Here is a 26,819-nt window from a genome sequence, read left to right on the forward strand (position 1 = left end):
AGATGTTTATAATGCAACATGGAGTTAAACTTTCTGTTCTGGTGCTGTGAAGTTTAACATGACAGTTGCGAAAGTTTAACTCTATGTTACTGGCTCACATCTCTCTTTTTAATTTCTCGATATCTATCGAGCGGTCAAATCTGCAACATGGAGTTAAACTTTCTTTGAAGTTTACCATGAATCATGGAAAAGTTTAACTCCATGTTGTACGCACACACTCTCAAACCGACTCCGTGGCTTAATGGTTGCGGCTTCTACCTCACAAGCAGATGGTTCAGGGATCAAATGTTGGTCGGTACCTTTGAAATTTGGAAACAGGAATTTGAACTTTGAATATGAACAAAAGCGAAAATGAATGAAACCTTTGGATTGGTGGTTGGGACGATAAGTAGTCAGCCATCAAAAGGTTTACACTCTAGTAGTGAACTGATCCGTAGTGTCGAAAATTGTCTTCTTCTCTTATTAAATACGCGCTGATCCCTGATTTGCCTGAGGGGATTGGAAGTCTAAATATAGATCGAGGATCCATCAGATGCTTGCTTCTATGTTTAGGGGGCCGAACAATGCGACCTCGGAATTGGACCGCAAGGAGCTCTGTCATTCTAAAATGCGCCGTTAGAAGCTGCGCGAGGGCTACCATCTCCTAATACCCAGGACTTAGATAAACTGTATCAGAATATAAAAAGTCTGATTCAAATTATACTTTCCCATCATATCGGTACCGGCTAGCGGGTATTGAATTGACACACACACACACACACACACACACACACACACACACACACACACACACACACACACACACACACACACACACACACACACACACACACACACACACACACACACACACACACACACACACACACACACACACACACAAAATTTTAATATCTCGATATAGTACTTACATACTGATCTAAATTAAATAGCATAAGTGAACTTTTACTACAGACAATAGATTGTTTTATAGTTTTATAGCAATCACGTTTTAATGTTGTTTTTACAAAAGAAATTGTGTATATAGTGAGCATCGGCAAAATGGATAGAAATCGAAGAAAAATATACCAGAATTTTTCCTACCTTTTTCCATTGCGTCTTCTACGCTTAGTAGCATAAACTGTCCCAAGCTGGCTCATGCTGATGAGTTAAGATCGTTCGTATGTAATGTGTTAATATGTAAATATTTAACCAAAAAATGTATTCAGAACCGTGTTTACGAATGCTTTGTCACATTCGCTATGTATTGCTTTTCACTTCAAAGACCGCAGAAAATTGAATTTAACTGCCAACGAAGCTCTCAACTAACCACCAGGGGGTTCACAGGTTTACTGGGAGCTATTATCTTAACCGAAGAATAAAACTAACACTATAACGAACATATGCTTGTGCCGTCCAAAAGAGAACGATTACGGATATAGAAAGAGAAAGCATCAGTTTCAAGATTAACTGCTAATATAAAAAGAGGGCGTTCCTATGGACAAGGAAAATATAACGTAAAAAAGAGAAAGATGATAGTACCACAAATAAAACTGTAACTCATTCGCTCTTTCAATTCCAAGCATGCTGACATCAGTCAGCGAGTTCAGTTATCGAGTAAACTCGCTAGTTTGGACAAACAATTTATTTTTTTACGTTTGTGTGTATTTTAGTTCAAATGGGGAACAAATTCATTTCAACAAACTGAATTCGAATTAGTGAGTATTTAATTGATTTTTTTTTATTAAGAGACCACCGGAGCGGGGAACTTGATGATTTTCACTATTTTGGGAACCACTGCTAGGGAGTGGAAATTCCATTGCTACTGTGATGACTTTGGAATTATTCTAGTACGCAACAGCAGGACGCTCATTTGGCATGACGCATTTTTCCTAAATCATAGCCTGCCTGAAAGCAACTTGCGCGCACATGGCACATCACTCGTGGTGATGGTTTGAGTGATGGCTATATTTGTGTTTTCGAATGATTTCTTACTTGAATCTGAAACTGAACTATGGGAAAATAAGCGAAATATATATGAATGATTGGGATACAAAAAAGCTATGCATTCTGATAACATTTCTCAGTTTTTCAATAGGTTATCTGATTGACAAGGGAATGTCGTAACAATTATGAAATCAAACATCTTATCTAGAGTAACAATGCTCCGTGGGTTTCCTAAGTACAAAGGACATTTTGAAAAAAAAAGTAGCTTGATATCATGGTAAAACCGAAAGTATATTTTCCGTGTAAATTTGCTGGTAGTATTTTTCTGGCGAATTTTAAGTGTTCTGAATTGAAGACATTTGTAATCCAACTTGACTACTCAACCAAATAAGACTCTGAATGTGGTATCCTAAATTCCTTGTGTAAGAGGCTGTAATGCTTTTTCAACGTGCAAAAAAGAAATAAGAGGAACAATGCGACGGTAGCATTTACATTTTTTTTCTGAGAGTCCAAAAATATCAAATGTTATTACACACAACATGAAATTTCTATAATAATTTGGAACGCTTTGAAATTTAGGATCCTTTCAAAAATCTTTGATAACTAAATTTTTATGATTCAATAATAATGCATCAATATTTTTTAACGCACACTTTACATTGTGGTTGTAGAAAGGAAAAAGTGGAACACTATAGAGCTGAAACGTGAAAATTGTGAATAAAAACAGAAGCCCAGGCATGCGACACTTTTTTTGAAGGAAAGGTGAAAAAAACCCGTAGTACTATGAATGAAAAACAGCTCTGGACTATTTTCATGAAGACCAACAACCAAAAAATTGATGGTTCAATCTTCACAGATTTTTTTCTGCAACACAATCAATCAGCCATCGGTAATGTCGAGAATTGACGGTAACGGGCAAAAATGTCATACCCCTATATCGCAAAAAATGCATGAGGACAGATTTCATGCAGATTCTGATATACTTTCATGCCACCATGCATCACAATTATGCGACTGCCGTTTGGGTGTAGTTTTTTCTCGAGTATAAATATAAATACCCGTCATTGCCAACGTTTGTATGAAAATCTGATATGGAGCTTCCAAACGGATTTTATCACATTTATATATCCTATTTCCCAGAATAGATTATTTTCCAGTATGCCATTACTCAGGAATCCTGTTGTCAGGATAATAAAATTTTGAAAAGTTTAAAAAGTTAGTTAACTATAGTTAAGAAAATGTTGATGAAAGTCATTATTTTAAACTTCTCAAAGTGTCATGAATTTCTCAATCAACATGATTTTTAATCGGAAAACGGAATGCATTTTCGGATTCTTTGGACAATGTTCCACTACGAGAAGATTAAAAAAGTTTGTAAATAATAAATAATACGTGTTTTTGAAACACAATTAAAAAAAGGTCCAATTTTATACGCAATTTCAGTTGAACAAATTTCATGTAAAATGTGAAAACTTGTGATTCGTGCTTCGAATTTAGTATAAAATGCAATATAAATCGATAATTTTAAAAACAAAACTAGTTATAACCAATTTCAGCCAAAATTCCGACTTTTTAACCATTTTACCTAAAATTTATATGTATTTTGCTTAATAGCTTATACACTTACTTATTTTCAAATTCAAATTCGGTTTTATTGGTGAATAATCAAGATACAATAAGTTCTTTTGAGGTACAAAACAGAGTTTTGGAGTTCCTTTCAGTTGTGTGTTACATCATAATCCATTTTGGAACAGTTATTGCTTGTAAATAAAGGTGTTACCAAGAGTAAGAAAAATTAAAATAAAAAAAACTTACTAAACTTGCTAGGAAAAGGGGATAGAAATAGAGAAAGCTTAAAACTAGATCACAGTTTTTTATCCTTTATAGATGTGCTTAATCATTAATTCCCCGAGGGCTACAAATTGCTCCACCTTGTTACGGCAGCTCCGAAACCGCGTCATCATCTCCCCCGCGAGAGCAAAGAACTCCGGCAGGGTAAAGAGATCTTCCCGGTGACTTCTTGCTGGGCCGCATTGCCGCTACCGGCAGCGACCACGCTGGCGAACGATCGACCCCATCCAGGAGTGAACGCTGTGTTGTCCGCTGGAACCGCACGATGACCAGCAGCCGGCACGGTTATGCTCGTACTTCGCTGAGGAGGGTTGGACGCTGCTGCTTTCTTTTTCCTCTTTTCCTGCTCCTCGAGGTAGGTTTTCCGTGCGCTGCATCCGCGGTAATTACCGGTATGGTTACCGCCGCAGTTCGCGCACTTTACGCGCGGCTTGGTTTGTTCTGCGTTTTCCCCCAAGTCCGCCTTTCGTGGCAGTGCGCACACCTCCGAGAGGTGTGACTCACCGCACTTCACGCAGCGGGGCTGGAGGTTGCAGTTCCGCGAGCCGTGGCCGAATTTCTGGCAACGGTGACATTGCGCTGCGTCCGTCGGATTTTTGGAGTAAAACCGCCAGTTTACCCAAAAACCGTCCAACGAATTAGTCCGCCGCAGGTCTTGAATCTTGACGGTGCCGCGGTCGAAGTACAACAGGTACAGTGTGTGTGTACCTGTGACGGTTGTCTTCCGCGAGAGGCCTTTTATGGCTCGCGGCGTTATTCCGGCACTCGAGAGGTGCTCCTTGAGGACGGAGGTCGGGCGGTCTTGGTACCCCTGCAAGACAATCTTTACAGCGGTCTTCTGCACGGGGTCGAATGTGTAGAATTTAAAGTTTTTACGCTTAAATTTCTCCACAACCAGGTCGAAGTTCTTTTGGTCAAATGTGAACACTTGCACTGACGCTTTACCTATTTTGAGGCAGTACACGAGGCCTTCCAGCTGCTCGTCAACATCGTCCGCCAACGTGTCCAAAACAAAAATTGGTGGTGGTCGTCTTTCCTTTGGAGTTATTATTTTTTTGGCGTCGGCACTTTTTTCCGTGCTCGACCATCGTCGTCGTCGTCGTCGTCGGTAGTGCTACCGTCGGTGTTGTTGTAGCTGCTTTCCTCGTCACTCAGCCTCGCGAACTTGTTACTGGTGGGAATGTTGGCGGATGTTGAAGCGCCATCGGTCGACGGATTGCCGGAAGTAGCAGAACGGAGCCTAATAGGGCTGCGATCCTGGACGCGGTAATTAGCGTGTAGTAACTTGGGGTCGAATCCTTTGGCGCTCACACTCCCCGGCGCGATGGCGGTCGACGCGGCGGTAGACGAACTTCGCGGGTTTTTCGAGGCCGCACTCGAACTGCCACGGCCACGGCCGGCCCTTGGCATGCTGTTGGAGCAAACTCGCGGCTAATCACGGTAAATTACGGCGAAAAATTTCGAAAAAACGATGGAGCACTGAGCACTTGACTGCTGCTTGCACTCGTGCGTACACGGAGATGAGCTTATACACTTAGTAAACTAAATATAAACATTGATTTTTTTCTTAAAAACTATATCAGCTACTTTAGTGATGGTACATTTAGCGTACAAATAAAGTTTGAACATCTTAAATATGATTTTAGCAAGAAAAACTATGACTATCAAAGTCACTCCGGAATTAAAACTAAGAATTTTTAACGTAACTATTTTTCTAAACATTATTGAAAAAACTTTTTTTCCGAAATAATGCATGGACTTTGTGTGGTCTACCCCAGTACATATTTTAAAAATGATAATCTTGAGAAAAACCATACCTGTTGGAAAATATTCTAAAAACAAATTGAAATCCTATCAAAGTCACCCCGGTTTACGGTATTTATTGATTTTGTTTTTTTTTCTCAGAAGAGATATTATTTTTTTATGAGAATAAATAATGACACTCAGAGATGTAGAGAAAGGATACCCTTCTTTTATAAAATCTTCAGATAATATCTATGAAGTTCATAGATCTCGTAAAAAATACCGTTTTGTATATCTTCAAATTCCAAAAACAAAAACAAAAACAAAAACAAAAACAAAAACAAAAACAAAAACAAAAACAAAAACAAAAACAAAAACAAAAACAAAAACAAAAACAAAAACAAAAACAAAAACAAAAACAAAAACAAAAACAAAAACAAAAACAAAAACAAAAACAAAAACAAAAACAAAAACAAAAACAAAACAAAAACAAAAACAAAAACAAAAACAAAAACAAAAACAAAAACAAAAACAAAACAAAACAAAAACAAAAACAAAAACAAAAACAAAAACAAAAACAAAAACAAAAACAAAAACAAAAACAAAACAAAAACAAAAACAAAAACAAAAACAAAAACAAAAACAAAAACAAAAACAAAAACAAAAACAAAAACAAAAACAAAAACAAAAACAAAAACAAAAACAAAAACAAAAACAAAAACAAAAACAAAAACAAAACAAAAACAAAAACAAAAACAAAAACAAAACAAAAACAAAAACAAAAACAAAAACAAAAACAAAAACAAAAACAAAAACAAAAACAAAAACAAAAACAAAAACAAAAACAAAAACAAAAACAAAAACAAAAACAAAAACAAAAACAAAAACAAAAACAAAAACAAAAACAAAAACAAAAACAAAAACAAAAACAAAAACAAAAACAAAAACAAAACAAAAACAAAAACAAAACAAAAACAAAAACAAAAACAAAAACAAAAACAAAAACAAAAACAAAAACAAAAACAAAAACAAAAACAAAAACAAAAACAAAAACAAAAACAAAAACAAAAACAAAAACAAAAACAAAAACAAAAACAAAAACAAAAACAAAACAAAAACAAAAACAAAAACAAAAACAAAAACAAAAACAAAAACAAAAACAAAAACAAAAACAAAAACAAAAACAAAAACAAAAACAAAAACAAAAACAAAAACAAAAACAAAAACAAAAACAAAAACAAAAACAAAAACAAAAACAAAAACAAAAACAAAAACAAAAACAAAAACAAAAACAAAAACAAAAACAAAAACAAAAACAAAAACAAAAACAAAAACAAAAACAAAAATAAAATAAAAATAAAAATAAAAATAAAAATAAAAATAAAAATAAAAATAAAAATAAAAATAAAAATAAAAATAAAAATAAAAATAAAAATAAAAATAAAAATAAAAATAAAAATAAAAATAAAAATAAAAATAAAAATAAAAATAAAAATAAAAATAAAAATAAAAATAAAAATAAAAATAAAAATAAAAATAAAAATAAAAATAAAAATAAAAATAAAAATAAAAATAAAAATAAAAATAAAAATAAAAATAAAAATAAAAATAAAAATAAAAATAAAAATAAAAATAAAAATAAAAATAAAAATAAAAATAAAAATAAAAATAAAAATAAAAATAAAAATAAAAATAAAAATAAAAATAAAAATAAAAATAAAAATAAAAATAAAAATAAAAATAAAAAAAATAAAAAATAAAAATAAAAATAAAAATAAAAATAAAAATAAAAATAAAAATAAAAATAAAAATAAAAATAAAAATAAAAATAAAAATAAAAATAAAAATAAAAATAAAAATAAAAATAAAAATAAAAATAAAAATAAAAATAAAAATAAAAATAAAAATAAAAATAAAAATAAAAATAAAAATAAAAATAAAAATAAAAATAAAAATAAAAATAAAAATAAAAATAAAAATAAAAATAAAAATAAAAATAAAAATAAAAATAAAAATAAAAATAAAAATAAAAATAAAAATAAAAATAAAAATAAAAATAAAAATAAAAATAAAAATAAAAATAAAAATAAAAATAAAAATAAAAATAAAAATAAAAATAAAAATAAAAATAAAAATAAAAATAAAAATAAAAATAAAAATAAAAATAAAAATAAAAATAAAAATAAAAATAAAAATAAAAATAAAAATAAAAATAAAAATAAAAATAAAAATAAAAATAAAAATAAAAATAAAAATAAAAATAAAAATAAAAATAAAAATAAAAATAAAAATAAAAATAAAAATAAAAATAAAAATAAAAATAAAAATAAAAATAAAAATAAAAATAAAAATAAAAATAAAAATAAAAATAAAAATAAAAATAAAAATAAAAATAAAAATAAAAATAAAAATAAAAATAAAAATAAAAATAAAAATAAAAATAAAAATAAAAATAAAAATAAAAATAAAAATAAAAATAAAAATAAAAATAAAAATAAAAATAAAAATAAAAATAAAAATAAAAATAAAAATAAAAATAAAAATAAAAATAAAAATAAAAATAAAAATAAAAATAAAAATAAAAATAAAAATAAAAATAAAAATAAAAATAAAAATAAAAATAAAAATAAAAATAAAAATAAAAATAAAAATAAAAATAAAAATAAAAATAAAAATAAAAATAAAAATAAAAATAAAAATAAAAATAAAAATAAAAATAAAAATAAAAATAAAAATAAAAATAAAAATAAAAATAAAAATAAAAATAAAAATAAAAATAAAAATAAAAATAAAAATAAAAATAAAAATAAAAATAAAAATAAAAATAAAAATAAAAATAAAAATAAAAATAAAAATAAAAATAAAAATAAAAATAAAAATAAAAATAAAAATAAAAATAAAAATAAAAATAAAAATAAAAATAAAAATAAAAATAAAAATAAAAATAAAAATAAAAATAAAAATAAAAATAAAAATAAAAATAAAAATAAAAATAAAAATAAAAATAAAATAAAAATAAAAATAAAAATAAAAATAAAAATAAAAATAAAAATAAAAATAAAAATAAAAATAAAAATAAAAATAAAAATAAAAATAAAAATAAAAATAAAAATAAAAATAAAAATAAAAATAAAAATAAAAATAAAAATAAAAATAAAAATAAAAATAAAAATAAAAATAAAAATAAAAATAAAAATAAAAATAAAAATAAAAACAGCAAAAGCAGAGCAAGAGCAAGAGCAAGAGCAAGAGCAAGAGCAAGAGCAAGAGCAAGAGCAAGAGCAAGAGCAAGAGCAAGAGCAAGAGCAAGAGCAAGAGCAAGAGCAAGAGCAAGAGCAAGAGCAAGAGCAAGAGCAAGAGCAAGAGCAAGAGCAAGAGCAAGAGCAAGAGCAAGAGCAAGAGCAAGAGCAAGAGCAAGAGCAAGAGCAAGAGCAAGAGCAAGAGCAAGAGCAAGAGCAAGAGCAAGAGCAAGAGCAAGAGCAAGAGCAAGAGCAAGAGCAAGAGCAAGAGCAAGAGCAAGAGCAAGAGCAAGAGCAAGAGCAAGAGCAAGAGCAAGAGCAAGAGCAAGAGCAAGAGCAAGAGCAAGAGCAAGAGCAAGAGCAAGAGCAAGAGCAAGAGCAAGAGCAAGAGCAAGAGCAAGAGCAAGAGCAAGAGCAGATCTCGCCAAACATGTCAAAATTCTCAAAAATAACTGTGTTAAGTTACAGTTAGTTTAAAAAATAGTTATAATTAAGCTATGAATCTCAGTCAATCTAGCGGGACAAAATTAATAGCGCTCTAGGGTTACGTCCTAGAGCTCCGGTCTCTTCAGCAAAGTTGCTCAGAAAAATCAGGGCTACATTTTGGTACTAAAATGAAGTTCCAATTTTGGCCGCATAGGTGGCGCTGAAATCTAACTTTTTCCAGTGACCTCCTAGCGAGTTGGTGTCTTCGACAAAGTTGTAGATCTCGCCAAATTACGTATAGTCACCGAACATGTCAAAATTCTCAAAAATAACTGTGTTAAGTTACAGAATGTATTTTCAAAAGGGCCAAACATTCAATATTACACCCTTTTGAGATGTCAGTCTTGATTTCAAAGGAATAAAATATTGTTTTCGAAAAGATCGGAAAATTTCACGAATGTTTCATATTTTGACATTGTAAATCGGACCATTAGTTGCTGAGATATCGAAATAAGTAAATTGTGGGTTGTTTGGGTAAGACTAAGGAAAAATCAATTTTTCTGTTTTTAAACCTTAGCATGGCAATATCTCAGCAACTAAGGGTCGTATCAACAAAGTTCTAAAAAGCAAAATATAGAGAATTTTCTTAGATTTTCAAAAATATTTTTTTCAAAAGTGGGCAAACATGGGCACTAATTTAAAAAAATGAATAACTGCGACTATTTGAAAAAAGTAACCTAAAAATTGCTATAACTTGAAAATGGTGCACTTTATCAAAATTTTACTGAAGTAGGGGAAATATACCCATTTTAATCACTCTAAGCCGTTCGACCAATTCTCATCACTTTGCCGTTTTCCGCTATTAAATCAACATTTACAGATATTTCAACAATTGAAAGTAATTCGAGCTATTTATAACTTTGGAACAGTCAAAAACACTTTTTGAAAGCCGTAATTCATGAACAAAGTGCTGATAGGCCGATAATAGAAATAGGCTGAAAAAGGGTATAGTTCCCCTACTTTTTGATTGCGAATTCAATTTTAAATCGAAAAATGTAGTTGACAAATTTTTGCGACCAATATTTCAATCAAAAAAAATTGTTTGATTCAAAAAATCATAACTCGGTCAAAGTTTTTTTTGCCCATTCTGGAAATTTCAGAAAAGTTGGCGTTTTATGTCTTCTAAAACATATCAGAAAATAAAAAAAAATAGTGTTTTTTGCAAATCGAGTTTTAGTGACAAAAAGTGAAATTAAAAATCACAAAAAAATTGTTACCTTGTATCATTTTTTTTCCAGTGTAGTCCATATCCATACCTACAACTTTGCCGAAGACTTCAAATTGATCAGAAAATTCCTTCAAAAGATACAGATTTTTGAATTTTCACATATAATTTTTGTATGGACAGCTGCCAATTTTGTATGGAAAATTATATGTACAAACTAATGATGCAAAATGGCTTCTTTGGGCTTACCGAAGGCACCAAAAAAGTTTCAGCCGGATTAAAAAATACAAAAAAAAATCGAATGATCGAAATCATTCACATTATTTGATTTCTCTTCTCTGTAAATCAATTCATCATGTATAGTTTTCTCTTTCTCGAGAGGGGAAAAAGCGAGCAAAACATAGAAAAACATAGTAGGAGTGGTAAAATTGTATGTACATATGTACCGTCCGTGGAAGTTTTCACCTTTCGTAATTTCTTAGTACCGTGATCAGGGGTGAGATTGGGTCATACCAAAATTCAGACATTTGTATGACTCAATATCACCCCTAATGACGGTAACAAAAACAATTAAAAAAAAACATCGAAAAAATGTCAGCATAGTTAGATAGTTCAATAACATTTGTCCAAAATATTGATGAACTCTACCTTAAATGCCAATCGTTTGAAAATTTACACATTCTAATCACTTAGAGGGGGTGACATTGGGTGTAATGAAACTAAAATGGTGCTCAAATACAAAGATAGCGTCAAAACAAGTCATTCAATAGAGTAATCTACGTGCGTATGTATTGCGCGTACGTACACGAAAAAAAAGTGTGCGCTAGTGTGCGTACGCGAAACGTCATAAAGCTCTATAGTGTTTTGCTTGTTCAAGATATTCAAAATTTTAGTATTTTTTTAGCAATTCCAACCTATATTAAAAAGTTGATTTTTCAAGAGGTAATTTTTGTCCAAGAACGTACCTCAACTTTAGACTGCTGCCAAAATGGCAGGTCTTGTTCTAGGAACAATTTTTTCAGCAAAGAATTTGCTGAATTGCATTGAGAAGAAAAAAAAAATCTGTAAAAAATCACATTGACCCAATCTCATCCCCCAGGACGTAAAGTCACCCCCACTGACGGTATGTAACATTTTACCACTCCTACTATGTATTTTTCTATGCTTTGCTCTCTCTTTTACTCTTCCACGAAAGAGAAAACTATACACGATGAATTGATTAACAGAGAAGAGAAATCAAATAATGTATAGGGGAAATTCTCGTATATTTGGCAGATTAAGCACTCGCTCCTAGCTTCATCCGATTTGCTGTTTTTGCTATGCAATTTATTTTGTGAAACTGTTGATAGAAACTTGGGCAACTAACCCGCAACTTCGGGTGGCAAAGAACTGCGGCGAGAGTGTCGTTCTGCAAAGTCGTGGATAAATTCCCTGGCTGATTTTGGAATCCTTCAGCTCTTTTTGGTCCAGGGAAAAAACTTCGCTAATTCTAGCGAAGCTGATCCAACAAACAGTGAAGATTTTCACTAAACCAGTAGGTTTTCAAATTGAATCAAACAATAAAAACAGTTTCTGGATGGATACAAACGCATCGACTTCATAAACAACATCCATTTATAAATATGAAAAATGAAGATCCCGCCTTCAACTTTTTAAAAATTTCTTGACTTCAACTCCAGGTCCTTTGAAGCCACACAATTTTCGCTCTCGCAAAAAAAAACACACACACACACAATTGTTAATGATCGATAACAATACTCTCTACTTTTGGCGAACAGTAAATTGGTTCCACTTTGACAGTTCAAAATTGAGGGCGTTTTGCGGACCACTATTCAGCACCCAGGTCTTTACAATTATCTTGAGCTTAAACAGGGTGTTCCTTTTAGCAAGTGTTTAGTTCAGGAAGAAAGCGGGTTTGGGGGTGTCTAAAGTAGTGACTTGTTCAATCAAACAATGAGCAGTTCTCTAGGATTTCGGTCATTCGATTTTTTTTGTATTTTTTAATCCGACTGAAACTTTTTTGGTGCCTTCGGTATGCCCAAAGAAGCCATTTTGCATCATTAGTTTGTCCATATAATTTTCCATACAAATTCGGCAGCTGTCCATACAAAATGATGTATGAAAATTCAAAAATCTGTATCTTTTGAAGGAATTTTGATCGATTTGGTGTCTTCGGCAAAGTTGTAGGTATGGATACGGACTACACTGGAAAAAATAATACGGTAAAAAAATTTGGTGATTTTTTATTTAACTTTATCACTAAAACTTGATTTACAAAAAAACACTATTTTTAATTTTTTTATTTTTGATATGTTTTAGAAGGCATAAAATGCCAACTTTTCAGAAATTTCAGGTTGTGCAAAATCACTGACCGAGTTATGAATTTTAATCAATACTGATTTTTCAAAAATCGAAATTTTGGTCGTAAAATTTTCAACTTCATTTTCGATGTAAAATCAAATTTGCAATCAAAAGTACTTCAGTGAAATTTTGATAAAGTGCACCGTTTTCAAGTTATAGCCATATTTAAGTGACTTTTTGAAAATAGTCGCAGTTTTCATTTTTAAATTAGTGCACATGTTTGCCCAGTTTTGAAAAAATATTTTGAAAAGCTGAGAAAATTCTCTATATTTTGCTTATTTGGACATTGTTGATACGACCTTTAGTTGCTGAGATATTGCAATGCAAAGGTTTAAAAACAGGAAAATTGATGTTTTCTAAGTTTCACCCAAACAACCCACCATTTTCTATCGTCAATATCTCAGCAACTAATGGTCCGATTTTCAATGTTAATATATGAAACATTTGTGAAATTTTCCGATCTCTTCGAAAAAATATTTTGGAATTTTCAAATCAAGACTAACATTTCACAAAGGCCAAACATTCAATATTACGCCCTTTTAAAATGTTTGTCTTGATTTGAAAATTCCAAAAATATTTTTTCGAAAAGATCGGAAAATTTCACAATTGTTTCATATATTAACATTGAAAATCGGACCATTAGTTGCTGAGATATTGACGATAGAAAATGGTGGGTTGTTTGGGTGAAACTTAGAAAACATCAATTTTCCTGTTTTTAAACCTTTGCATTGCAATATCTCAGCAACTAAAGGTCGTATCAACATAGTCCGAATAAGCAAAATATAGAGAATTTTCTCAGCTTTTCAAAAATATTTTTTCAAAACTGGGCAAACATGTGCACTAATTTAAAAATGAAAACTGCGACTATTTTCAAAAAGTCACTTAAATATGGCTATAACTTGAAAACGGTGCACTTTATCAAAATTTTAGTAAAGTACTTTTTGATTGCAAATTTGATTTTACATCGAAAAATGAAGTTGAAAAATTTTACGACCAAAATTTCGATTTTTGAAAAATCAGTATTGATTAAAAATTCATAACTCGGTCAGTGATTTTTGCACAACCTGGAAATTTCTGAAAAGTTGGCATTTTATGTCTTCTAAAACATATCAAAAAATAAAAAAATTAAAAATAGTGTTTTTTGTAAATCAAGTTTTAGTGATAAAAGTTAAATAAAAAATCACCAAATTTTTTTACCGTGTATTATTTTTTCAGTGTAGTCCGTATCCATACCTACAACTTTGCCGAAGACACCAAATCGATCAAAAATTCCTTCAAAAGATACAGATTTTGAATTTTCATACATCACTTTTGTATGGACAGCTGCCGAATTTGTATGGAAAATTATATGGACAAACTAATGATGCAAAATGGCTTCTTTGGGCATACCGAAGGCACCAAAAAAGTTTCAGCCGGATTAAAAAATACAAAAATTAAAATTGAAGAAAAAAGACCGATTTCGTAGAGAATTGCTCCAATAAAAAGAGATTAAGGAATTTCTAATTCTAAACTCAACAAATCTCAATCTCACACTGGTCGAATTTTCGCATCTCCATCCTGTGGTCGTCGTCGATCAGGTACTCTGCTTGACTTGAAATCTCTTGCGATACGAAACAGCGCAGCTGTGCTACGTTGGGTATCCATGCACAGTAGGGTGCCCAGAATACGGGACTTTGAGCATGAGCATGGTTGACTGCCAATGAGCTGCTACTCCGTTATTGACGGATCAGCTGAAGTTACACAATGAACCAACAGATGAATAGTGGGAGCTAATCATCCTCACTGTATAACCCCTGAAGATCTCTGCTTTAAGTCAATGCCGGCGCCCCCCCAAGGAGATGCAGTTCAACAAAGGTAGGAATGTTAGTCCGATATTTGAAGTTGCAGACTCATCAGGCACAGAGTTTGTCGCTCTATACCTGTTGACACCGCATGAGACCGTTGAATCCACAGCGTCTCCTCAGGCATCACGGGAATTGGGGGAATTGTGTTAGTAGGGGAAAAAACCTCGCTCCACAAGCTGAATATTGTTCCTTGAGCTATTTTAGGACTCTGGGCCAAATATGAGCAAAATTGGTTAACATTTAGCCATTGATACTCGGGGGTGAAGTTTGTATGGGAAAAATCGAAAAAATGTATGGAAAACCCAATTTTCTTACGGTTTGGTCTACATGGTGCGCTACTTACATTCAAATATTCCCAAAAGTGAGATTCTCATTGGAAATTTAATGCTCTACAACTTTGTAGAACATACCAAAGCTGTAAAACTTAATCCTGAAAAGTTATTAGCGATTTAAAAAAGTCATTTTTGTATGAAAAACATGTTTTTCACCAACTTTAGGCTCGGGTATCAATGGGTTAATCTCAACCAATTTCGCTCAAAATTTGCACAGCTGCTTAAAATAACCCAATAAACCGTTTTCCGCTTGTGGAGCGGGGGGTCATTTTTTCTGGGCATCCTAATGCACAGCAATAAATTGTGTAAATTTGGAAGCTGTAATTTTGGATGGTTGAATATTAACTCTTTTATGATGTAATTTTACCTCGATTTAGACTGAAAAAGTGACATTATAGAAGAAAAAAGGTAAAAGCACGGACGAACGGACATGACCCAGAGACGCATCGAGCTCTACAGGCTTAATAAAAACTCCTTACCTGCTCTGTATGGTAGAACAGAGCTAAGTTCTGTATGCAGCGAACAGAGCCAGCTCTGTATGGGGAAAAATAATATTGATTTGCATATATCTCAAAAACGATAAGTTTTAGAAAGTTGACATATTCTAGAAAGTTGCTGGTACCAAAAGGTTCTATATTATTGTCTCAGACGTCATTACAATTTGATTGATTTTAGTTGTGCAAAACAAGAAAAAACTATTTATTTTCTAAGATACAAGGTATAGAATATTTTTGTTTTCGACAAAGTTGCTCAGCTACCAAAAATGAACAACTCTCTCTAAGACACCAAAGCTCTATCTTCAATAGATACCGAAATAAAAAATAAAAACTATTTTTATTATACAGCAATTCCATTTGAAAAGAGCCTAAACCAAAAAAAAGTTCTCCGATCGGGCTCAAATTTTTTCTGGGGGTTTCTTGGCCAAAATAATTAGACCCGTATTTTTTTGTTTGGCCATTAGGATGACCTACATCGTGCTAGGGTGGTTCGAAAAATGGCAATTTTCGTCATTTTTCGCAAAAAACACTTTTTTCGAAAAATCATATCTCCGCGCCATTTCATCCGATTTTAGCTGTCTTAGACGCAAAAGAAAGGTAATGAGTTTGGCTATTTGGGAAAAATAGTAAGAAGTTCCAAAAATCTAGCTTAACTATTGAAAAAGTCGTATGAAAACTTAAAATGGCGTTTTGACCGTTTCTGGACCAAAGAGCCTATGTCTGAAAATATTTTTATCGGATTCGCTGAAATTTTTAAGTTATCGAAGTTTTAGTGAAAAAAGTTGTTTTTTTTTTGCCGATTTCGTCATTTTCCCGTTTTTGCGCGTGGCGCGTCGAAAAACTCAGTTTTTATTTTCAAAAAATCATATCTTGAAAACGTACGGTTCGACATCGCCAATTTTTTGATATGTTACGTGAAATTTTCCGAGGAATCCGATAAAACCTTATAAAGATTTCAGTAAACTTTTCCATTTTATTTAATCCAACAGAAAATAAACTATAATATTCAAGCAAGATAACCATTAGAAAGTTTTAAGCTCTAAATAATCTCTATGATATTTTTTTTAAATTTTGTCGGGACCGTGGTGTAGGGGTAAGCGTGATTGCCTCTCACCCAGTCGGCATGGGTTCGATCCCAGACGGTCGCGGTGGCATTTTTCGAGACGAGATTTGTCTGATTACGCCTACCGTCGGACAGGGAAGTAAATGTTGGTCCCGGTCTAACTTAGAGGTTAGGTCGTTAGCTCAATCCAGGTGTAGGAGTCGTCTCCCTGGGTCCTGCCTCGGTGGAGTCGCTGGTAGGCAGTTGGACTCACAATCCAAAGGTCATCAGTTCGAATCCCGGGGTGGATGGAAGCTTAGGTGTAAAAAGAGGTTTGCAATTGCCTCAACAATCAAGCCTTCGGACACCTAGTTTCGAGTAGGAATCTCGTAATCGAGAACGCCAAGGCAATGCTGTAGAGCGAACAATTTGATTTTTTTTTAAATTTTGTCACTTTTTTTAAACAAAATAACAAATTGAAATTAAATAGCAAAAACCATTTTTTCTTTATTTCTCAAGCAAGGAAATCAGTGGAGAGTTTTAAGCTCTAAATGCTCTCTAAGGAAATTTTCCATTTTATTACCTGTAGGGGAGAGTGGGGCGACTTGATCCCCGGGGAGATTTGATCCCAAGCCTGTATCTCGTCAGCATGTGGGTAAAACAATTAGCTTTGTTCTAGAAAGTTGTGCGAAATTGACTAAAACTCATTGTAGAATACAAAGAAAAAAAAATAAAAAATGTTTAAATTGAGTTACACACATTTTTCGAAGAAGTGCTGCAAAAAACTTCCAAGAGATCTTTTTTCTTTGTTTTGATAAGTATAGAAAACACTCAAAAATTATTCAAAAAAATATTTTTTATACATGAATTGTTTGATAAACATATCAACTCCAAAACCCTTACGCATTTGACGTTAAATTTATCGTCATACTATTTTTACAATCAATTGTTTAAAAAAGTGCGTTTGGGGAGACTTGATCCCTGCATTTTTACAGTCACTGGAATCAGCCTCATGATTAAATAATTTGGCTGGGTTTTCGTACATAGTTTCCTTCAGTATAGTTGTACATAACTAACTGCAGTTTGAACCATTTTTCAAAAGTTTTGTAAACAAAATTTACCAGCTTTGTAAACATGCTCAATTTCGGTCTAAAAAGAAAATTTTAAGTTTTTAAATATTTTACACGCTAAACTTGTTATATTTTGAACACAAACGTACAGGTTTAATTTGAAATTGCTGTATCTTATAGAAAATTAAAAGTTTGGATAAATAAGGAAAATTTTGCTTGAGATTTCTTCAAATTGTTGAAAGGGGGATCAAATTACCCCCAACATTTTGAAAAAGCCGGTTTAAAATATTTTTTTAAAACGCTTGGCATTATTCGAAGAGTTTATCTGATGAAATACCCTTATCAGCCAAACATAGTTGAATGTTTAAGCTTTCAATTCATGCAAAAAGATCATAGTTATGTAAGAAATTGACAGAGTTATGTGCGATACAAAAAAAGGGGATCAAGTCTCCCCACTCTCCCCTATTCTAAATATTTTTGCCTTCCTCACTGAGGTAAGGCTATAATCCTGCTCTAAAAATGAACTTTGTATAAAAACGTCGTAGACCCACCTTCATGTATACATATCGACTCAGAATCGAAAACTGAACAAATGTCTGTGTGTATGTGTGTGTATGTGTGTGTGTATGTGTGTGTGTATGTATGTATGTGACCAACAAACTAGCTCATGTTTCTCGGCACTGGCTGAACCGATTTGACCCGAACTTGTTGCATTCGACTTGGTTTAGGGTCCCATAGATCGAGTTTTATACAGATTGAAGTTTCGATAAGTAGTTCAAAAGTTAAGTATAAAAATGCGTTTTCACATATATCCGGATCTCACTTAAATGTATGTAAACTATGTCCGGATCCACCATCCGACCTATCATTGGTTAGGTTATCAAAAGACTTTTCCAACGAGTCCAAAATATTGATGATCTGGCAACCCTGTCAAGAGATATGGCCACTTAAGTGATATTGATGTACTTTTTGGAAGCCGGATCTCACTTAAATATATGTAAACTATGTCCGGATCCTCCATCCGACCCATCGTTGGTTAGGTTATCAAAAGACCTTTCTAACGAGACCAAAACATTGATGATCTGGCAACCCTGTCAAGAGATATGGCCACTTAAGTGATATTTATGTACTTTTTTATTCCGTATCTAAAAAAATAGATGAAATTTGTGTACAGCCATTGTTGGTAATGAGTGAGGAAGGCTCCAACCACATAGCATGAGCATGAGCATGAGCATGAGAGATCACCCATGGTTGCCCCTCCGTTGCTGAACAGAACCGTAATATCCTTTCAGCACTACTGATTATAGGCTTCGACGATCTAGTGGTGTTTCCCTTATCAACAGCATGTATGAATGCGCTGAAAAGATAAAACACCATGATTGCTAAAGCTAGATCAGTTGCGAATAGGTAACAGTCATTGGCCACCAACGGCGCCCGCCATGTCAGTTTGTAGACCTCGATTTTAAGGGACGGGAATGTTAGTTAGCGCAGGTTGCTACTAGGGCAGCTGATTTACTCTGTGCTTACACCCCACGAGCGCCAGGAACCTGAAAACTTGTTAGTAGGATAGGGTGTTTGGTCAGGATTCATCATAGAAGATGATGATGCGACCCAAAATCATAGTGTTTGTTGAAAGATGTTATATATTATTCTCAAGGCAAACAATCGGATGCTGCGGATGAGACATTTCCCGTTTATCGGTTGTTAAATTTTAAATGAAATGGTCTAGTCTTAGACAGCCGGCTGTGGAAAGATAGAACCAAAATCATTTGTAATTAAAGAATGAAGGATTAAACAATGTAACTTTTAACTTGAGATGATTTTACGAGTTTTAAATGATTGATGTTTAGTGAGGTACTGATTAACGGTGCGAACGACGAGTTTCGATGTGTATCGAGCTGAAATGGTATGATAGGGTGTTGATAGGGTCAAATCAAACTGGCTAGCTGTCATCGGGACAGCCAAAGCCAGCCGCACCTTCACACGCACACACGCACGCGAGAAAACGAAAAACACACCGACGGTGGACGCGAAAATTCTTACGACCCTACGGAAAGGAATCGCAAATCTGACTGGCTCAACTGTCATCGGGACAGCCAAAGCCAGCCGCACCTTCACACGCACACACGCACGCCAAAAAACGAAAAACACACCGACGGTGGACGCGAAAATTCTACGACCCTACGGAAAGGAATCGCAAATCTGACTGGCTCAACTGTCATCGGGACAGCCAAAGCCAGCCGCACCTTCACACGCACACACGCACGCGAGAAAAACGAAAAACACACCGACGGCGGACGCGAAAATTCTTACGACCCTACGGAAAGGAATCGCAAATCTGACTGGCTCAACTGTCATCGGGACAGCCAAAGCCAGCCGCACCTTCACACGCACACACGCACGCGAGAAAAACGAAAAACACACCGACGGCGGACGCGAAAATTCTTACGACCCTACGGAAAGGAATCGCAAATCTGACTGGCTCAACTGTCATCGGGACAGCCAAAGCCAGCCGCACCTTCACACGCACACACGCACGCGAGAAAAACGAAAAACACACCGACGGTGGACGCGAAAATTCTTACGACCCTACGGAAAGGAATCGCAAATCTGACTGGCTCAACTGTCATCGGGACAGCCAAAGCCAGCCGCACCTTCACACGCACACACGCACGCCAAAAAACGAAAAACACACCGACGGTGGACGCGAAAATTCTACGACCCTACGGAAAGGAATCGCAAATCTGACTGGCTCAACTGTCATCGGGACAGCCAAAGCCAGCCGCACCTTCACACGCACACACGCACGCGAGAAAAACGAAAAACACACCGACGGCGGACGCGAAAATTCTTACGACCCTACGGAAAGGAATCGCAAATCTGACTGGCTCAACTGTCATCGGGACAGCCAAAGCCAGCCGCACCTTCACACGCACACACGCACGCGAGAAAAACGAAAAACACACCGACGGCGGACGCGAAAATTCTTACGACCCTACGGAAAGGAATCGCAAATCTGACTGGCTCAACTGTCATCGGGACAGCCAAAGCCAGCCGCACCTTCACACGCACACACGCACGCGAGAAAACGAAAACACACCGACGGTGGACGCGAAAATTCTTACGACCCTACGGAAAGGAATCGCAAATCTGACTGGCTCAACTGTCATCGGGACAGCCAAAGCCAGCCGCACCTTCACACGCACACACGCACGCCAAAAAAACGACAAACACACCGACGGCGGACGCGAAAATTCATACGACCCTACGGAAAGGAATCGCAAATCTGACTGGCTCAACTGTCATCGGGACAGCCAAAGCCAGCCGCACCTTCACACGCACACACGCACGCGAGAAAAACGAAAAACACACCGACGGCGGACGCGAAAATTCTTACGACCCTACGGAAAGGAATCGCAAATCTGACTGGCTCAACTGTCATCGGGACAGCCAAAGCCAGCCGCACCTTCACACGCACACACGCACGCGAGAAAAACGAAAAACACACCGACGGCGGACGCGAAAATTCTTACGACCCTACGGAAAGGAATCGCAAATCTGACTGGCTCAACTGTCATCGGGACAGCCAAAGCCAGCCGCACCTTCACACGCACACACGCACGCCAAAAAACGAAAAACACACCGACGGTGGACGCGAAAATTCTTACGACCCTACGGAAAGGAATCGCAAATCTGACTGGCTCAACTGTCATCGGGACAGCCAAAGCCAGCCGCACCTTCACACGCACACACGCACGCCAAAAAACGAAAAACACACCGACGGTGGACGCGAAAATTCTACGACCCTACGGAAAGGAATCGCAAATCTGACTGGCTCAACTGTCATCGGGACAGCCAAAGCCAGCCGCACCTTCACACGCACACACGCACGCGAGAAAACGAAAAACACACCGACGGCGGACGCGAAAATTCTTACGACCCTACGGAAAGGAATCGCAAATCTGACTGGCTCAACTGTCATCGGGACAGCCAAAGCCAGCCGCACCTTCACACGCACACACGCACGCGAGAAAAACGAAAAACACACCGACGGCGGACGCGAAAATTCTTACGACCCTACGGAAAGGAATCGCAAATCTGACTGGCTCAACTGTCATCGGGACAGCCAAAGCCAGCCGCACCTTCACACGCACACACGCACGCGAGAAAACGAAAAACACACCGACGGTGGACGCGAAAATTCTTACGACCCTACGGAAAGGAATCGCAAATCTGACTGGCTCAACTGTCATCGGGACAGCCAAAGCCAGCCGCACCTTCACACGCACACACGCACGCGAGAAAAACGAAAAACACACCGACGGCGGACGCGAAAATTCTTACGACCCTACGGAAAGGAATCGCAAATCTGACTGGCTCAACTGTCATCGGGACAGCCAAAGCCAGCCGCACCTTCACACGCACACACGCACGCGAGAAAAACGAAAAACACACCGACGGCGGACGCGAAAATTCTTACGACCCTACGGAAAGGAATCGCAAATCTGACTGGCTCAACTGTCATCGGGACAGCCAAAGCCAGCCGCACCTTCACACGCACACACGCACGCGAGAAAAACGAAAAACACACCGACGGTGGACGCGAAAATTCTTACGACCCTACGGAAAGGAATCGCAAATCTGACTGGCTCAACTGTCATCGGGACAGCCAAAGCCAGCCGCACCTTCACACGCACACACGCACGCGAGAAAAACGAAAAACACACCGACGGCGGACGCGAAAAAGAGTGAGGAAGGCTCCAACCACATAGGTGGATTAAGTTAGTTTTTTTATTTTTCAAACAAAGGAAAGCAGTGAAGAGTTTTAAGCTCTAAATGCTCTCTATGGACATTTGCCATTCTATTACCTGTATTCTAAATATTTATTTTTTTTAAACAAGAAAAAGCAGTGAAGAGTTTTTAGCTCTAAATGCTCTCTATGGAAATTTACCATTTTATTACCTGTATTCTAAATATTTTTTATTTTTCAAACAAAGGAACGCAGTGAAGAGTTTTTAGCTCTAAATGCTCTCTATGGAAATTTGCCATTCTATTACCTGTATTCTAAATATTTTTTTATTTTTCAAACAAAGGAACGCAGTGAAGTGTTTTAAGCTCTAAATGCTTTCTATGGAAATTTAGCAAAAAAATAATCGACAATAAAATATATTATGGATTTATTTTGTCCAACTTAAATTTAATTACATAATTCAACTCAATTGATTTTAAGATCTTGTAGTGGGTAAAATTAAATTTCATTCAACGAAACTTAAATTTATTTTCCTAATAATTGCAACAAAAAAACTTTTTCGAGTGCTTCAATTACACGAGTAATATTTAGAATACAGGTAATAAAATGGTAAATTTCCATAGAGAGCATTTAGAGCTAAAAACTCATCACTAATATCCTTTGTTTGAAAAAAAAATATTTAGCATACAGGTAATAGAATGGCAAATTCCCATAGAGAGCATTTAGAGCTTAAAACTCTTTACAGCTTTCCTATGATTGAAAAATAAAAAAATATTTAGAATACAGGAAATAAAATGGTAAACTTTCATAGAGAGCATTTAGAGCTAAAAACTCTTCACTGCTTTTTCTTGTTTGAAAAAAAAAAAAAATAGAATACAGGTAATAGAATGGCAAATTTCCATAGAGAGCATTTAGAGCTTAAAACTCTTCACTGATTTCCTTGCTTGAGGAATAAAGAAAATATGGTTTTTGCTATTTAATTTCAATTTCTTATTTTGTTTAAAAAGGTGACAAATTTAAAAAAATATCATAGAGATTATTTAGAGCTTAAAACTTTCTAATGGTTATCTTGCTTGAATATTATAGTTTATTTTCTGTTGAATTAAATAAAATGGCAAAGTTTCCTGAAATCTTTATAAGGTTAAACATATGTTAACTGATTTTCTTTTTATAAAATTAAAATAATTGTTAGAAGATTTAGTTTTATTTTTTTAACCTGCATTTAAAAAAAAAATATCTTAATTTGATGTACGAAACTTGTAATTTTGTTAAACATTTGTTTTGTCAAGACAAACATAAAAATAGCTGTAAAATAATTTTATTGTTTCTAATCTTAATTACTTACCAGTACAATAAAAAGAATATAATTTTATAAATTTGTATAATTTTATCAGAAATTTTCTTCATCCATCCAGACGAGAGCATTCAACATAAAAACTCTCTATTAACACTCTGCTATACTAGTTTTCACTTCAGACGATTTCTACCAAACATGCCTCATATTAGGGGGAATATACCCATTTTAATCACTCTAAGCCGTTCGACCAATTCTCATCACTTTTGTCGTTTTCCGCTATTTAATCAACATTTTCAAATGTATCAACAACGGAGAGTTGCTTGCTCACTTTTATTTGAGCTATTTATTAGGGGGAGAGGGGGTAATATGCACCCCCTAAGGCAAAACTGTGATTTCTCAACCGTTACAGCATTACTGTGGACGAATTTTGTTCGATGTTCTAAAACAACTATTATTCTTCGTCATCCATGTGAAAAAAGTCTTAAAAAACCTCAAAATTGTTCGAAAATATCAAATTTCTAAAAACATTTTTGATTCATTTCAAACAACCATGCGGGGCAATATGCACCGCAACATTGGGGCAAAATGCACTACAACAACGGGGCAAAATGCACGACAACATGGGGCAAAATGCACCGGGAAAAAACAAGTTTTCACTAGTCACCACTAGATGACACCGCTGTTTTTACAAAGGAGCTTCACAGCGGTGCATTTTGCCCCGACCACGCTTTTTGCAGAAAATTTAATTAAAAATGCATTTTTTTGATGTTTTTGGACTCATCTATCTACAGAATAATGAAGATTATGGCAAAAACTATATACCTCAACACTTACAATATCTATAAATGCTTTTTATATTGTCCAAAAATCATAATGAAAGTTCAATGAAAATTAGATGAAAACACAACATTTTAAAGTTTTGCAAATAACTTAAGCTGTTTTTATAATGCGATGCTCAAATTTTTCCAGCATGGTTTAGCAATGTTAAGCTTCCTATTTCTATGATTTTTCCCCCGAAAATTCTTCCAAATACCGAGAAAAGCAGGCGGTGCATTTTGCCCCGGGGGTGCATATTACCCCCTCTCCCCCTACTTTGGAACAGTCAAAAACACTTTATGAAAGCTGTAATTCATGATTGAAGTGCTGATAGGCTGATAATAGAAATAGGCTGAAAAAGGGTATAGTTCCCCTACCTGTGCCTACGACGTTTTTTTATTTCGGTATCTATAGAGTTATCTACGTGCGCATGTATTGCGTGTACGTACACGATGGATTTCTAGGTTAAAATTTGTACCCGCCAGCAAAAACAAATGGTAAGCTAGTGTGCGTGAGATCGGGCTTAGATAGCTCTATTGCAGATAGAGCTTTGGTGTCTTCGAGAGAGTTGTTCATTTTTGGTAGCTGAGCAACTTTGTCGAAAACAAAAATATTCTATACCTTGTATCTTAGAAAATCAATAGTTTTTTCTTGTTTTGCACAACTAATCAATCAAATTGTAATGACGTCTGAGACAATAATATAGAACCTTTTGGTACCAGCAACTTTCTAGAATATGTCAACTTTCTAAAACTTATCGTTTTTGAGATATATGCAAATCAATATTATTTTTCCCCATACAGAGCTGGCTCTGTTCGCTGCATACAGAGCTTAGCTCTTTTCTACCATACAGAGCAGGTAAGGAGTTTTTATTGAGCCTGTAGAGCTCGATGCGTCTCCGCATGACACCAGCATTTTGATTTTGAAGCAGGTCTATTTCTTCTTATTATTATTACTATTTTAAGCTTGCCATCAGAACGAGATCGCAAATGTCAAAAATAAATTGTTTGCAGTTTGCTTTGCTTGCCAGCTCGCTTTTGGCTCGTCAGTTGATAAAACGTTTTCAATCGTCGATTTACGTTTTAAACAAAATGAGACGAGGTGCGAAGTTTCGACGTGTTCTAACAACGAAACGATACTAAATGGAGCTTTTAGATCCTTTAGTTTCTACGCAGTGGGTGGAGTTTTGCAGCTCAGAATAGCTCTCAAATAATTACCAGGAGCAAGGAAGCCGTCTTTTATTATTCACAACATATATCAGTTCATTTTTCGAAAGAAGATTGCCGGATCCAGGATTGACCAGATCGAATTGTTGGTTGTTGTTTCCTTCCCCCATAGGCTGAATAAGCCGTTTTGTGGAAGAGTATTGGACCAGATTTCATGAGCTTGCCATTTTCTTTCGATGGGAGAACACTCCTTGAGTTCCGTGTTCCAAGCGCCCTTCTGTCCCATGACGCTCTGTTTGGCCATATCTTGACAATCTTTTTATTTTTTTGATGCTGGGAATCTGGATCGTGTAGAAGTGGCATCAAAAATTTTGGTTTGCTTCCGTCTATGACTGCGGGAAATTTGTTGCATCCTGCTTGATTTGTTTATTTACAATGTCATGATTCACTCCAGATAGTATTGTTGATATCAATACAAAATGTACAACCACCGTTCACCGAAAAACGAACAGCGCACAATGCGAAACTATTGGTAGCGGATAAAATATAGACATTTTTAAATCACCGCGGCATGACAACATTTTGACTGAATATGGAATAATATCAAATCAAAAATAGTTCGCCAGCGTGAACACTGGCGGCGCGGTTTTAACGTATTTTTATTCGGCTGAAATTTGAATTTTACCTCACAAAAATAAGCAAAGTTTGTTCGTGGTGTCATGTCCGTTCGTCCGTGGTAAAAGTATACATTTTCAGAGGTAAATTTACACATTTTTTCTGACATAAAAGATGTACCCCTTCCCAGCTGTAATAGGGTATTTGTCCCTATTTTGGGCCTAGTACCTATATTGAGCCTACCAAACTTAATTTTACGAAATTGTGCATTCCACCATCAATTTGCAGAAAACTGCCACTTGGGAATGATACTTGCTGTCATTAGCTTCAGTTTGGTGGGCAACAATAATTCACTATTTCCTTTCAAATAGGAAAAAACGGTATAAACATATCACTCGTCAAATTTTTTGTAGAAAATTACTAGTTGCCCATTAGGCCAAAAATTTTCACCACTTTTGCTTACCGCTTGTTGACACTCAGCGTCACGGCTTTCATCACTCGGCAAACAAATGAGAGCCTTCCCCCAAATCTCAAACTACCAGCAATAGGTTTTTATTGGCGGTTAGCATTATCCCGTTTCAAAAAACAATCACTAAACTGACACCAATCAATTATATTC

The 26,819-nt window shown here is 34.9% G+C and overlaps 1 protein-coding gene across 2 annotated transcripts in view; it reads left to right on the plus strand.

Moving 5' to 3' along the window:
- The first annotated feature begins 1,564 nt into the window (after positions 1-1,564).
- LOC119766572 (26S proteasome regulatory subunit 6A-B-like) overlaps positions 1,565-26,819 on the plus strand; it is a 323,195-nt gene continuing 297,940 nt past the window's right edge. The window contains exon 1 of one of the 2 annotated variants that reach the window (XM_038251384.1): positions 1,565-1,697. The gene's annotated coding sequence lies outside the window, so the exon portion shown is untranslated. The remainder of the gene's footprint in view (positions 1,698-26,819) is intronic. The other variant, XM_038251377.1, reaches the window with a different exon arrangement.

Source organism: Culex quinquefasciatus, chromosome 2 (genome assembly GCF_015732765.1).
Source record: "Culex quinquefasciatus strain JHB chromosome 2, VPISU_Cqui_1.0_pri_paternal, whole genome shotgun sequence".
NCBI classification, from domain to species: Eukaryota; Metazoa; Arthropoda; class Insecta; order Diptera; family Culicidae; genus Culex; species Culex quinquefasciatus.